This window comes from Leuresthes tenuis, unplaced genomic scaffold, assembly GCF_036924035.1.
Source record: "Leuresthes tenuis unplaced genomic scaffold, fLeuTen1.0.hap1 SCAF_22, whole genome shotgun sequence".
Lineage (NCBI taxonomy): Eukaryota > Metazoa > Chordata > Actinopteri > Atheriniformes > Atherinopsidae > Leuresthes > Leuresthes tenuis.
In genome coordinates this window covers 11,244,148-11,256,361 of record NW_027325376.1, presented here as the reverse complement: position 1 = coordinate 11,256,361, position 12,214 = coordinate 11,244,148, and the positions used below count along the sequence as shown (strand labels likewise).

Below are 12,214 nucleotides of genomic sequence, written 5' to 3'. Positions count from 1 at the left end.
AATTGGATGGTCATGGATGGTAAATGGAAATGAAAAGATGAAAACCAAAAGCAAGAAGAGCGTGAAAAATCACTGGTTAAAGGAACATGTTTGGCCCTGTACTGTTACCATGGTGACTAAAGGGATACCAATCTTATTGCTCTATGGCTCGAAGAGAGTTGATGATGCTATCACTGTTAAAACATATAGATAGAGTTTGCGTTATAAGTTTTATAAGTTATATTAATGGACATCAAATGCAACATGATGTGCTGTTGGGACATGTTGAGAACGGAGTGCGTATGTGTGTGTGTGTGCACTGCATGTGTGTATTTTCTTACTGCAAATCTCACAGATATAAAAAAAAGGAAAAAGATCAGGATGGATTAGAGCAGCTTCTAATTATTGTCCATGTGGTTCATTTCTCTTTTTTCTCTTTCCTTCTTTCTCGCTTCATCCTTCTCCTCCCTTCATTACCTCTGTCTTTTTCCTCTGAGCTCAGCGGCATGAGGATTTACTGTGGCCTTTTTTTAATTAATATTGGTGTTATGGGCACGCAAGAAGAAAAAAGGAGGAAGAGGGAATTGGATAAAAGGTAAAAGTGACAAAAGAGAAAAAGGATGCAAGGGAAAAAGGAAGGTGAATGAAATGAAAAAAGAAAGAACCCAAAGAAAAGTGGATAAGAAGACAGAGCATTGGGAGGTTAGGAGAGAGAAAACTGATGAGGGATGCTAATGGGAAAGAAATGGAGGCAAGAGAGTCTTCCAGCTAAATTATGCCGAGGGGATGAGGAGGATGTGTGTCATGACAAAATTTCCCCCCTCAGTGACTCTGGCACACACATTTAGACACATGCACATACATGTTTAGGTTAGTTGATGCTTGTTGGTCAACTTTTGCCACAGATGAAACATGGTTGTATTGATTTTAAAGCAATAATCAGATATCATGATAGTACTGAAGGTGTTCACACTAATAGTGCTGAAAGAGCACCCTTGAAAAAAATACCTTCACATACTGACACAACACTCCAATATACAAAATTAGCATCATTATATCATGCATCAACGTCTGTCATATTAGTGTCACAGCCCATTAAAACCCTGTTAACCTCATTTGGCTGACATCCCCGCCGACACAAGCACTCTGAAGAGGGAGAGACAAAAGAGACACTTTCAAAAAGTAGAAAGTTTGGCTGAATGGCCATTGGAACATGTAACATAGCTTAGATTCTTTCAAACTTCCTTCAAAATTTCAAAATTAGAAATGAGGGCTGATGAAAACGAGACTGTGGCTTGTGTAGAGATTTTCATGTCAGGAAAAGATTGCAACAGGACTGCACTTCACTTTCTTCTTGTCTTATTCCGAGGCTGAAAACATGTCTCTGCTCAGCCTCATGATAAAAACAGAGAAAGTGTTTTCAAATTAAACTGTGGGATTACACAAGACTACTGGGAGTTTTTCCTCTCATCCTTAAGCTTTGTGACCCAGCCCTGAGGCTTGATCTGACTTTTTTCCACTTCATATGACTCACACTGACATCTATACATTTTATGCGATGCTCTGACTGTATGAGTGCCTCCAACAGAATCTAAAATGTAGTAATTGTACTGACTGATTGCTGCAGTATATCTGTGTTTGGGAGTACACGTTTATTGTCATGTTTTTATCTTTGCGTAGGATGTGTGTGCGTTGGTTTAGTTATGTGCAAACAGGCATTGTGGTGATGTATTCAGCGTGTAGGTGTGTGTGTGTAAATGTTTGCCCTCAAAGTGACAGATGAGGCCAGGGCAGATCGATGTTTGGCAAAGTCCTGGTGGGAGAAGCAGTGAGTGACCACCAACAGCACAGACCTCACATACACACACACAAAAACACACACTCAAACTTCCACCGAACCCTTACCTTAAACTAAAAGTGAATACTGACAGCCTTTTTGCATATGAAACGTTTTCATCCGCAACACGCCTTTAAAGGCTTCATTAAAACATAATTTATAAGATTCCATGGGACTTATAATGAGGATATAAAAGGGGGTATGTTCATTCTATTTTCTGCTCTAAAGCCTGGAGCCTATCAGCTCAAATTCCAAGAAAGATTAAGAGAACCAGTCAGACATATATATAAAACCTGGGATTTAATTTGCAGTAATGTTGGAAACTTCTGTTTGGCAGTCTGTAACGATATAGACTATGAATGTGGTCTTTGTAATTCAGTGTATATCTAGTTTGCGCTTTGGGCTTGAATGGAAAACGTCCTCCAAACAAAGAAATTATGACTTTTGTGCTTTAACCAAACTTCAGTTAACACTTGACTCCTAACCCTATGGACCCCAGACATGAATTGTGTCATTGGGAGAAAACTTTGGACACTGTAGTTTTGGTTTGACCAACATTATAATTCTGTTTTTTCTAATGTCATAAAAAGAAACTTACTGTTGGCATCAATAGTCCTTATTTACAAAACCTGACTTTTAAGATCCTTGCTAACAAATTAGACTAACCAAAATCACACATAATTGAAGCTCTCAAAGCTTGATTAAAACCCAAATAATGCAGTTAGGCATTGAATCCATCCTGTGTGTGAATTTTTATTTAATTTTTTTTTTGTCAGACAGCTGAAATCCATAGAAATTGTGTGCCCACGAAGACGATGTGTTAACTGGCGGTCACTTGAAAATTTTTCACGACTGTCGCTCTGCTCTAATAATATCCTGATTTTGCAACCACAGCATCATCTGAGTGACTTAAACACATCTGTAAAGTTAATTTGGCTATACTTACATGTATGATGATCTTCCACAGAGAGAGTACCACCACTGTAGCAGCATTGGACATACTTCAGTCATTAATTTGATTTATCTATCGTACATGTATACTGGATTAAGGATGATGGTCCAACTGTAGATGAGTTTAAGTGTTTATGCAGCCATTCCGTGTTATCAACCATTGAGTGTTATAAATCTTTGCAACATTCTGGTGTTTTGAAGGGAAAGTAAAAAGTATCCGTTTCCCCCATCTTTTAAAGAACCATGCAATTGGGTCTAGATTAATAGTGTCCCCTGTAAATCTTTACAACTGTCTGAATTATCCCCAATCTGAGATTAGAATTGAAATTTTCTTGGCATAAATGCTGTTCTTCGATGAGTAGAATGCAAGATACAGTACAGATACGGTAGACAGCAGTCAGTCAATATCCTCTTCAGAGCTGCACTTAAATGTGTAGTTAAAGCTAAAGCTTACAGATGTATTGTGCAACACCTTATAGTGCTTTATAATGTTATTGAGGGACAGCCAGGCTGCATCCCTGATGTCTTTCTTTTTGTTCCAATGATTCTTAAATCTGCACTGTGCTTGAGTATGTGCAGCACTTTGCAGCACTCTCTAACACGCTTGGACAGCTGTATCCACGGCCCAGTGGGGCGCATTCGATATCGCCCTTAAATCTGCCTAATTACACATCTCATCAGCTCTTCACACTCTGCCTGTCTCTATCTCCTCCTCTTCTTTTCTCTCTTTGCATCTCCTCCCTTTATGTCTTGGGTTTTATCTCACTAACTTTAACTCTTTTCCCCAACAGTCACTCTCCACATCTCTCCTCTAATCTAGTCCTAACCAAGCTCCTTTCTACTCAGAGTACCACAGGCAAATGCAATTTTCCTTCTTCCAACAATAACCATTCTGCTGCGGGGTTTGCCTGGATACCTCATTTTGCACTAACAAAAGTGCAAAAATGTATAGATCAGAGTGAGGTTAGCTGTGGTAAATGGTCCACACTTATATTGCGCCTTTTTAACGTAATCTAGTCCTTTCATGTTTTTCATTCACCAACTCATGTAGCACTTCTTATGATATTTGGACTTTTATATGAAGCTATTTCTCTGGATTCACACTCCAATAAGCATTTCAGTGACAATGTGAGGCTTATTTTTAGGGGCTTGGCATCCTAACCCTAACCCAATAACTGATCTTCAGATTATATTAGCAATGGCAGTCTCTGACAGCAAAAACGTTTTCACAAATGCACTGAAGATGTTGATGCAGATGATGTTTAAGTAAGTGAGGCTTTCATAGTCTTCAGATAAAAACAAAGCTGAGAACCACTAGGTTGAACATCAAGTGGCCAGATGCATGAAGCTGTTCATTTGTCTTATTGCCACGTTTCTAATTAGCCTCTCTTGTTGTTTCACGGGTGGGATTCTGTTTGGTTTTACTTCCTGCCCTTGTTATTCACCTGGTCTTGGTTTTCCGAGACACCTACCTTGTATTTGTCATTAGTTCCCTCAGTGTTTATTCCCCTGGATTTCATTTATTCATTTCAAGATCCTTGTTGTCATCACTCAGTCTGTTTTTGCTGCCATGGTTTTTGGCTTCGGATTAGGTTTCCCCCTTCACTGGAATTATGTCATGGATTTAGATGTTAGATTTCTTGCTCTGCAGCCTGTTCTCTTTATTCAGCTAGTAAATTAATGAAAAGCTCTTTATTTCCTCATCTGCAAACTCTCATTCTTGCCTACATCTGTGCCTTTGTCACAGACCGATTTGACTAAGACTGAGTGAAAATAGTTTTGTTAAATTATGTCCCCTATTTTTTGTTTTGTTTTGTTTCTACCTCAAGAGGTTTAACTTCATCTTAAAAACATACTTATTGCCTGAAGAGTGTGTGAGGTACATTTTCACCACTCATTCTCTCTTCATAAATGCCTGTTTAAGTGCAGGAGAAAGTACTCGTTGTAACTGGTCCTGCTCCTCCTGAAAAAGCTCAAGCAGGAACGTCTCAGGCTGCACTCACAGATTCACTGGTCTGACATGACAGTCAGGATCCAATTCCATTTGCGCTTGGAAAGGTATGATAAAAATTTTATCATCCACTCCAACACCCCGTCAAAGACTTAAAATGCTGGAGGCATAGCAGGTTGCGAGTGTAACCTTCATCAACACGGAACAATTGAGAAAAGTCTATATTTATGCAACCCTCCTTTGATATACAATAAATCACTCTGCAAACTAAAGCACAGCTTTTATTCCAAACACAACCATGCAGAAGCTTATTAAATCAATGTGGGTAGAGTTAACACAACTTCCCTATTTCATATGACATAACTTCAGCATTTTAATAAAGCTGCATGATGCACAGAAAGACATCACTCGCTTTTTGCAGAAGAAGTAGATGTAATAACTTAAGAATGTAAATATTTGCTTTATGCTAATCATGACTACAGCTTCAAGCTGATTGGAAAGAACCTGTTTCCTTGAATCTTGATATGTGAACAGAAAACCTGATGACGGGGAGGATAAGCAGATACAAATAATAAAATTATGAAGGTAGAGAGATGAAGGGATAAACATCCCTTTCCATCTATCCTCACCCTTTCTAATCAGTACTTTTTGAAAGGCTATATGGCACATAACAGTGCCACGAAACTAAAAAAATTACCCAAGATTCAAAGAGAGAAGTCGATGAAAGAGGGGTCTTTGTAGCCCTCAGACAGTACATAAATATAAATCCTTCACAGTTTTGTAGTTGTATAAAATGTCTTGATGTTGATTGCAAGTTGTTCCAAAATTATGTCACAGTATGGGGAAGAGAACACCAAGAGGTATGGAGTAGAAGAAAGAGAGAAGTGAAAGCATGAATCCTGGTTATGCTTAAGAAATATGTTGAATCAAATGTCATTTGACCCTTAGTTGACATCGGTGTGAGTGTGGTGATTCATGAGGCAAAGCAGAGAGGTGAAAAGTGATAGTAATCGACAACCATGCTCAGTGCTCTTACTGCTTTCAATAAACAGGTTGAAACTTGTGTGTGTAAAACGCTTCAGAGCGGGTGTGAATATATGTGTTGTTTGCCTTTATCTCATCTTTCAGCCCCTCTATCTCATGTTCTTTATATTTTCCACATTCACATTTGAGACAAGCGTTGTTCTTCCTGTTCATCTCCAGCCTCTCCAACCATATAGCCTGACTTGGTCTGTTGTTGTTGTTTCATTGTTTCCTTTTCCATTCCCTTATTGTTTCAAGATAAATGCAAGATTTTAGAATCCCCAGGGCTGTACAATAGCAATGTTTAAGATTTGGTGACAGCATTTGCATCAGCTGAGCAACACAGTTTCTAAAGCAAATCAGCAACAGATTTGTATTTGCACCACTACACAACTCCCTGAAGTACTTAAGCCGATCCTCTAACCCTAACCACAAAAGAATACCTCAGTCCACTATTTGCTCGTCTTTTTTTATCACATTACTTTTTTGTGAGCTCTAACCTCAGAGAGTAATACATCACGTTTCCCGTGACTCTTTCACAATAAGGGCAGTGAAGGATTGGTAATTACTTTGCTGACGCTCTAACTGGAAGCAGCAGCAAAAGGAAGCCTTGTGTTTGCTGTGAAGAGTTTGGTTTTAATGAGATGAAACTGCACTGACTTGACGTAAACAAAGGCAGTCTGAATCCAGAATGAGAAAGGGGGACACTAATGATATTGCTAGAATAGAGGAAAGCAAAGGAATATATCAATAAGTATATCGCATGTTGATTAATTAAAATTGACAGTGTGTATAGTATCAAACTGTGGGTTTGATTTAATAAAAGTCTTTTGAACTTAAGTAATACATTGAATTCTCTTGTCATTTTGCTCATAACTGTTCTTGTAATTAATACTAAAGTCCAGTGTATTAAACATACATACGATGCGATTATGACTTTTACCTGTATTTGTTACCAAACAGTCACACAAACACCTGTTAGATTGAATAAAAACCAGTTTAAAGCATTTGACAGGTGTGTGCGTGACGCTTTCATACTTGTGTTTTGTGTTTGTGCTCATGCACACGTTTTCATTTACATACATGTCTGCATGCAAACATACACACATGCGTGAGCATCTCCGTCATGTCAGAAGAGGTCATGGTTTGGGTGTGATCTGTCAGAATGATTCTTGTCTGACAAGAGAAAAGCCCGGGGGAAATGAGGAACACACTCTAATCAGTAGACTCGTGCACTTACAATCACATGGCAGGATGAAGGAGTCATGTTAGTCTTTGGACTTGGCCAAAGCTCCATACAAACCTATACAAACCTACAGAATAATGACAAATCCCTGACTTACTTTACCCACAATCCAAAGGGGGAACTGAAAAATTATCACAATAGAAGTATGTTAACATAGACTCTAGATGTAACTGTTGCTTATTAAATTACGTTTTAAAGCCTTAAGTGTGCCATTTAGCGGCCACCATTTTGGGTTTTTGTTGACAGAAATTGACATAGAAGGCATGGGTGTGGTCAAAAACTTGGGGACACTATGTACATCCATTAGATAACTAATCTTTCTCTCAAAGTGGCTCCTACAAAAATAATCAACATATTTTAGTCTTAAGGCCAACTTCTCTTGAATATCAAGCTGTTAATCAGTTTAACTGTAATGTTAAGCCAGAGGTCTTATTTTGAGTTGAACAGTCATAACCAAAGCTGAGCTAAGTATCCAACTCGAAACTGCAAAGTACCAATGACCGCCTCCAGCATGGATTCAAACTTTGTGGATTTCATGTGTAATAGTCTTTAGAAATCAATCATGTCAACTCACAGAGTGGGGCTAAGTTTATGGGGCTGGAAATCTGTGACAAATTATCTAATGTTGTCAGTTAGTATCACATTAGCTATGTGCTAGTAATCAAGTGGCTCATATTACTATTTCAGTTCAGAGTGCACTTTGCTCCTGTATGTCTGCTCTGTTTCTTGTGTATTTTTGTGTCATTGCTCACATAAACTTTCAACTCAGTCCATTTATTAGACCCTGAATCAGCTGGGGATACACCAAAAGCAAGTATAAGAGGAAAGAGCTGGGGTAAATTTCTATCACGTTCCATCATGTAATCCCAAATATGCCTGACTACTAAGTGAGAATAAGTGTGGTCACATTCAAGCAACTTCAAGGCACGACAGGATTATTTTTATTGGGGAAAAAGTCTAATTATGCAATAATAATGAACCGGGATTATGTTTACTGCGTTAAACCAAAGCTAAGAAAATGTTTTCAGAGCATTTTGCAGTAGGAATTTTCCCTTCTTTACAGTGGTCACTAGGGATCATGTTTAGGTGGAGAGACCCAAGCTTTAAACCATTTGATTTATACTGGCTATTTGGGATAAGTAGCGTTTGATGAGTATAAAACCTAAGCATTGCAGAAGTATTTGTTTGGGGAAAGAGATGTCCTTGTATTGGTACCGTGGGTCCATTTTATGAGATCGGTCTCAAGAAGTCAGCTTGGGAGTCTACGGGCTGATGACTCTGGAGGGAGGCTCTAGTGACCATCCATCTGCTAAACCTTTCTCGTAAAGTTTCTGTGAGACTGGCGACCTGTCCAGGGTATACTCCGCCTCTCGCCCAACCCCCCCTCCACCATGACACTGAATTGGATTAAGCGGGTATAGAAAGTGGATGGATTGATGGATTTTCTCTGTGAGAAGGCATCTCTCTGTTATACAGCTTTGTGAATTATTATTGAAAAGCTTCACTGAAGAAAAGCTTGACTTGGCTTAGAAAAGAGCGCTTGTGAGCACAAATCCATTCTTGCAAATTAGAAAAACCTTGACAGAAAATTAAGGTGGTAAGCTGAAATTCAGTTACAGCTACACTTTTAACCATACTTATTTACTCTGCTATCCACTATTGTTGGGTGGGTATGCCTGTTCCGTATTCTTAGTTGATCTTAGGTGAAATTTATATGTCAAAAGAAGACACCCTCTCTTACAGACAACTCAAGGTTTCTTTAAGTCTTATCAACATTTGTACCAGCAATTAGACATAGTGTAGAGTTAAGCAGATTTGATTACAAAAGTGGATTAAATGAAAAAATCTATGAGGTTGGTCTGTGAGAAGATATGAATGAGAGAGTAAGTAGGGGGTTTGAAAAGATGCTTTAAATTAAGTGATACTTGGTGTATGTTTTGGCACAGAAGGAGACAGAGGATGACACTGGTGTGGCACTGGTACCCAACAAAGAGGGAATGCATTTAATTTTAAGCCCATTTTTTACTCCCTGTTAAGCAGAAGATAAATACTCTAACACCCTGGGTTAGAAACAGGGTCGTGGAAAATTACTCAGAACAGAAATGGGATATTAGTATGTGTCACATATTCTCTGCTGCTTGACAACAAAGAGTAAAGGTCAGTATGAAATTTGTGTCTTGATGTAAACAACCATCCAATTAATGCAACTACGAGCAGTGAGAGTCAGAGAAATGCAGGTCATGTTTTTGGCGGCTTACGAAAAATAAAAACTAACTTGCAGTACAGCTCTGAATCTGATTCAGAGGGAATTTGAAAGTGGGTAAAGTCCTTGATGACTGAGAAATAAGTGGGAATGGGCTGGATGTTTATGTATAACCCACATTACATCACAACGGGAGGAAGAGCTGGAAATGTCAGAATCTGAAAGGGAGATGGAGTAGGAGGTGAATATGATTGTCACGAGTTTGAAGGAGGAGAGAGGGAAAGACATTAATGGGTCTGGAGGAAAAAAAGCAAGATGAAAGAAGAAGAAGACTCATGAAAAGGACAGAAAGTGATTGAGGAAAAAGAAGAGGACGTCCAACAGAGAGTGGTGATGCAGCAGAGACGACAGAGGAGTGACTTGACAATTGAAGTGACAGGTTGTTGTCAGAGCAGCAAGACCCTTAAAGATAGATAAAGACAGGGTCAGCGGCTCAACACTAATGTCATCACAGATGACTAACTGTGGTGGTGTTTGCATAGGTATATGTGTGTATGTGTTTGTGTGAAAAGAGGGTCAGCACTTTTTTTTTTCTTGTTTAGGGCTGACTAACCCTGGGTGTGGAGTGTTACTATGTTTGAGAGTGTGTCAGTACAAGGTCAGAAACTTCTTTAATATAGGACTGACAAACAGTTTCTGATTGTGTGTGTCTCTCAAATTTTGTTTGCACTGATTTAACCCAGCTCTGCTAGCTAAAACAGTTCCTCTTCATATTTTCTCTTTTCAATTACATTACAGTAACTCAGAGCAGCTGCTTTGCCTCCTCGGGTTAGAGGTTATGTTTATGGGAATATATGGTTGCTGAATCTCTTACCAAATCTTACCAAACATGCATTTACTGCACAGCCTTCTGCTCACAGACACAGTGTCTGTATTGACTTGTGAATAAAGACTCTCACAGGATAGATTCAAGGTCATTATTTCCTCCAGGAAATGATGGGAACACTGAAAAATCAATTTTATAACTCCCTCTAAAGTGTATGTTGCTTCCACTGTTCAGATGTGAGAATGTCCCAAGAAGAATCATCAGTGCTTGAACATTTTCACTTCAAACTTGCCCTTATGTCAAAACACTCATGAACAGTAGAAGAGATTTGTTTGCCTTCTCAGATGATACTTCTTGTCTGACAAAGCCCAAAAAACAAAATAAATCTTAAATATTGTTGAGCAGGTTCTTTTGGGAGGGCACCTATAGACAAAACATTGTAAACACATAATTCATTGTCATTTGGCGGCTGATATATACTCAGCAGCTTTCCCCCAAAAGGCTTCCTTAGGGACCTGTCAGCAAGCAAATGAAACAGAAGCTGCCTTGCAAATGGTTTTACTCTTCTTGTATCTCTGATTTGGCATGCACCAACTCCTCAAGGGGATATCTGACTTGCTTGTGTTTAGTGAGCTGTTTTTGCTGAAATCAGCCACCTTCTGTGGCTGAACGTGTGATTGAAAGGAAGTTGCCTTGGCAACCATCCAGTGTGTTAAAACATGTTAAAAGGTTCTTTAGAGCTGAGGGGCACTGAAGTATTGTGTTGCAAGTCTAATATTACAAGTGACCTTTCACATCACAATGTAATTTAATAAACTGCTATTACAGAAGTGTAAACAGTGCTTTTTTTACCATCCATTGCTGCAGAGCAACTGTTTAATTAGCCAAGATTTGAAGTTAGAGCTGTCCAGTAGGAAGTTATTCCTCAAATCTAAAAGCAAATCAGTTGAGTCAATCTCACTTAAACTTGCACCCATCCCAGAAACATACAACCCCAAGCACCAAAGTGTGAAAAATGTAATTTCAGTTTCATCATATTGTGGTGTTTGTTAACTGTTTTCCACATGAATCACTGGTCCATGTGGTTATATCAGTTACTGATGAATGATGGTTCTTGATTCACTGCTGTCTGTGGGATCAGAGACCACCGGTGTCAGATTAGTCTCGCTCCTTTGCTCTTTACATAATGAAAATCCTCCAGATTCCCTGAATGATTTAATGATATTACACTGTACAGATGGAAAAATATACAAATCATTTCCAAATTTTCTATGAGGAACACTGTTTTCAAACATTTCAATGATTTGCTTCTAGAGATCCTCTGCACATATTCTATCCTCAAAGACTCAGATCTGATGCTTTTGTGTCAGATCATGATTAGAGTCTCCTGTTTGAAAAGTCATCGTTATTCATTTGTCTATTTATTACCACATTACTAACCCTTAATTGCCTCTGTCCGGATGGAAGGCTTGACACAAGTCTCTCATGAGTCATGTGTCTTCAGATCTAAGCTGAAATCACTTGTTTTATTCAGTACATCTGTGTACCATAATTGGAACATGTTAATATTTATATACATTTCTAAACATAATTATCTAAATATATCCAGCTTCTGTTTATCATAAAAACAAGTTTATAGTGATACATTTTTCATCTGTGCTCACAAGAAGCATAGGCTGACTACATCTACTAAAGGCTCATGTATGTCAGTATAACAGCATTTTCTTTTGTTTGCCTGTTATTTCTTTTTCCGAAGTATTTTATGTTTTTGAATCCACCATATATCTTATTTCAACCATTTTCTTTTCACAAGTGTACTATCCCCAGCTCCACCAGTTTGCTTGTTGAAGTGTTGCCGGGCCAAAAGTTTAACCTTGAAAATTGCCTCCAATTTTCGATCAAGATATGAGTGTGTTACAGGAAAAAGTGCTCTCTGTTTGGAAAAAAAGAACTGTAGGAATGTGTGAATGAAGTGTTGTATAAATGCAGTCCATTCACCATTCTGCTAAAACAGAAGAAGTAGGGTTTTGTTGACTGGTGCCAAAACGTCTTTACTTTAGCTATTAGCTTTAGGTTTCACTTCTTTCAGCTTGTTTCAAAGGCACGTCATGCTGATATAAATTCATTACTAAAGATAAGCTTTTTTTATAGTATAGATATTTTGAATGAACTGTTCATATGAATGTGATGGTTTGAAA

At 38.4% G+C, this 12,214-nt stretch overlaps 1 protein-coding gene across 2 annotated transcripts in view; it reads left to right on the top strand.

The window, feature by feature from the left end:
- Positions 1-12,214, top strand: part of slc8a4b (solute carrier family 8 member 4b) — a 113,146-nt gene that overhangs the window by 34,936 nt on the left and 65,996 nt on the right. The gene's annotated exons all lie outside the window — the stretch shown is intronic.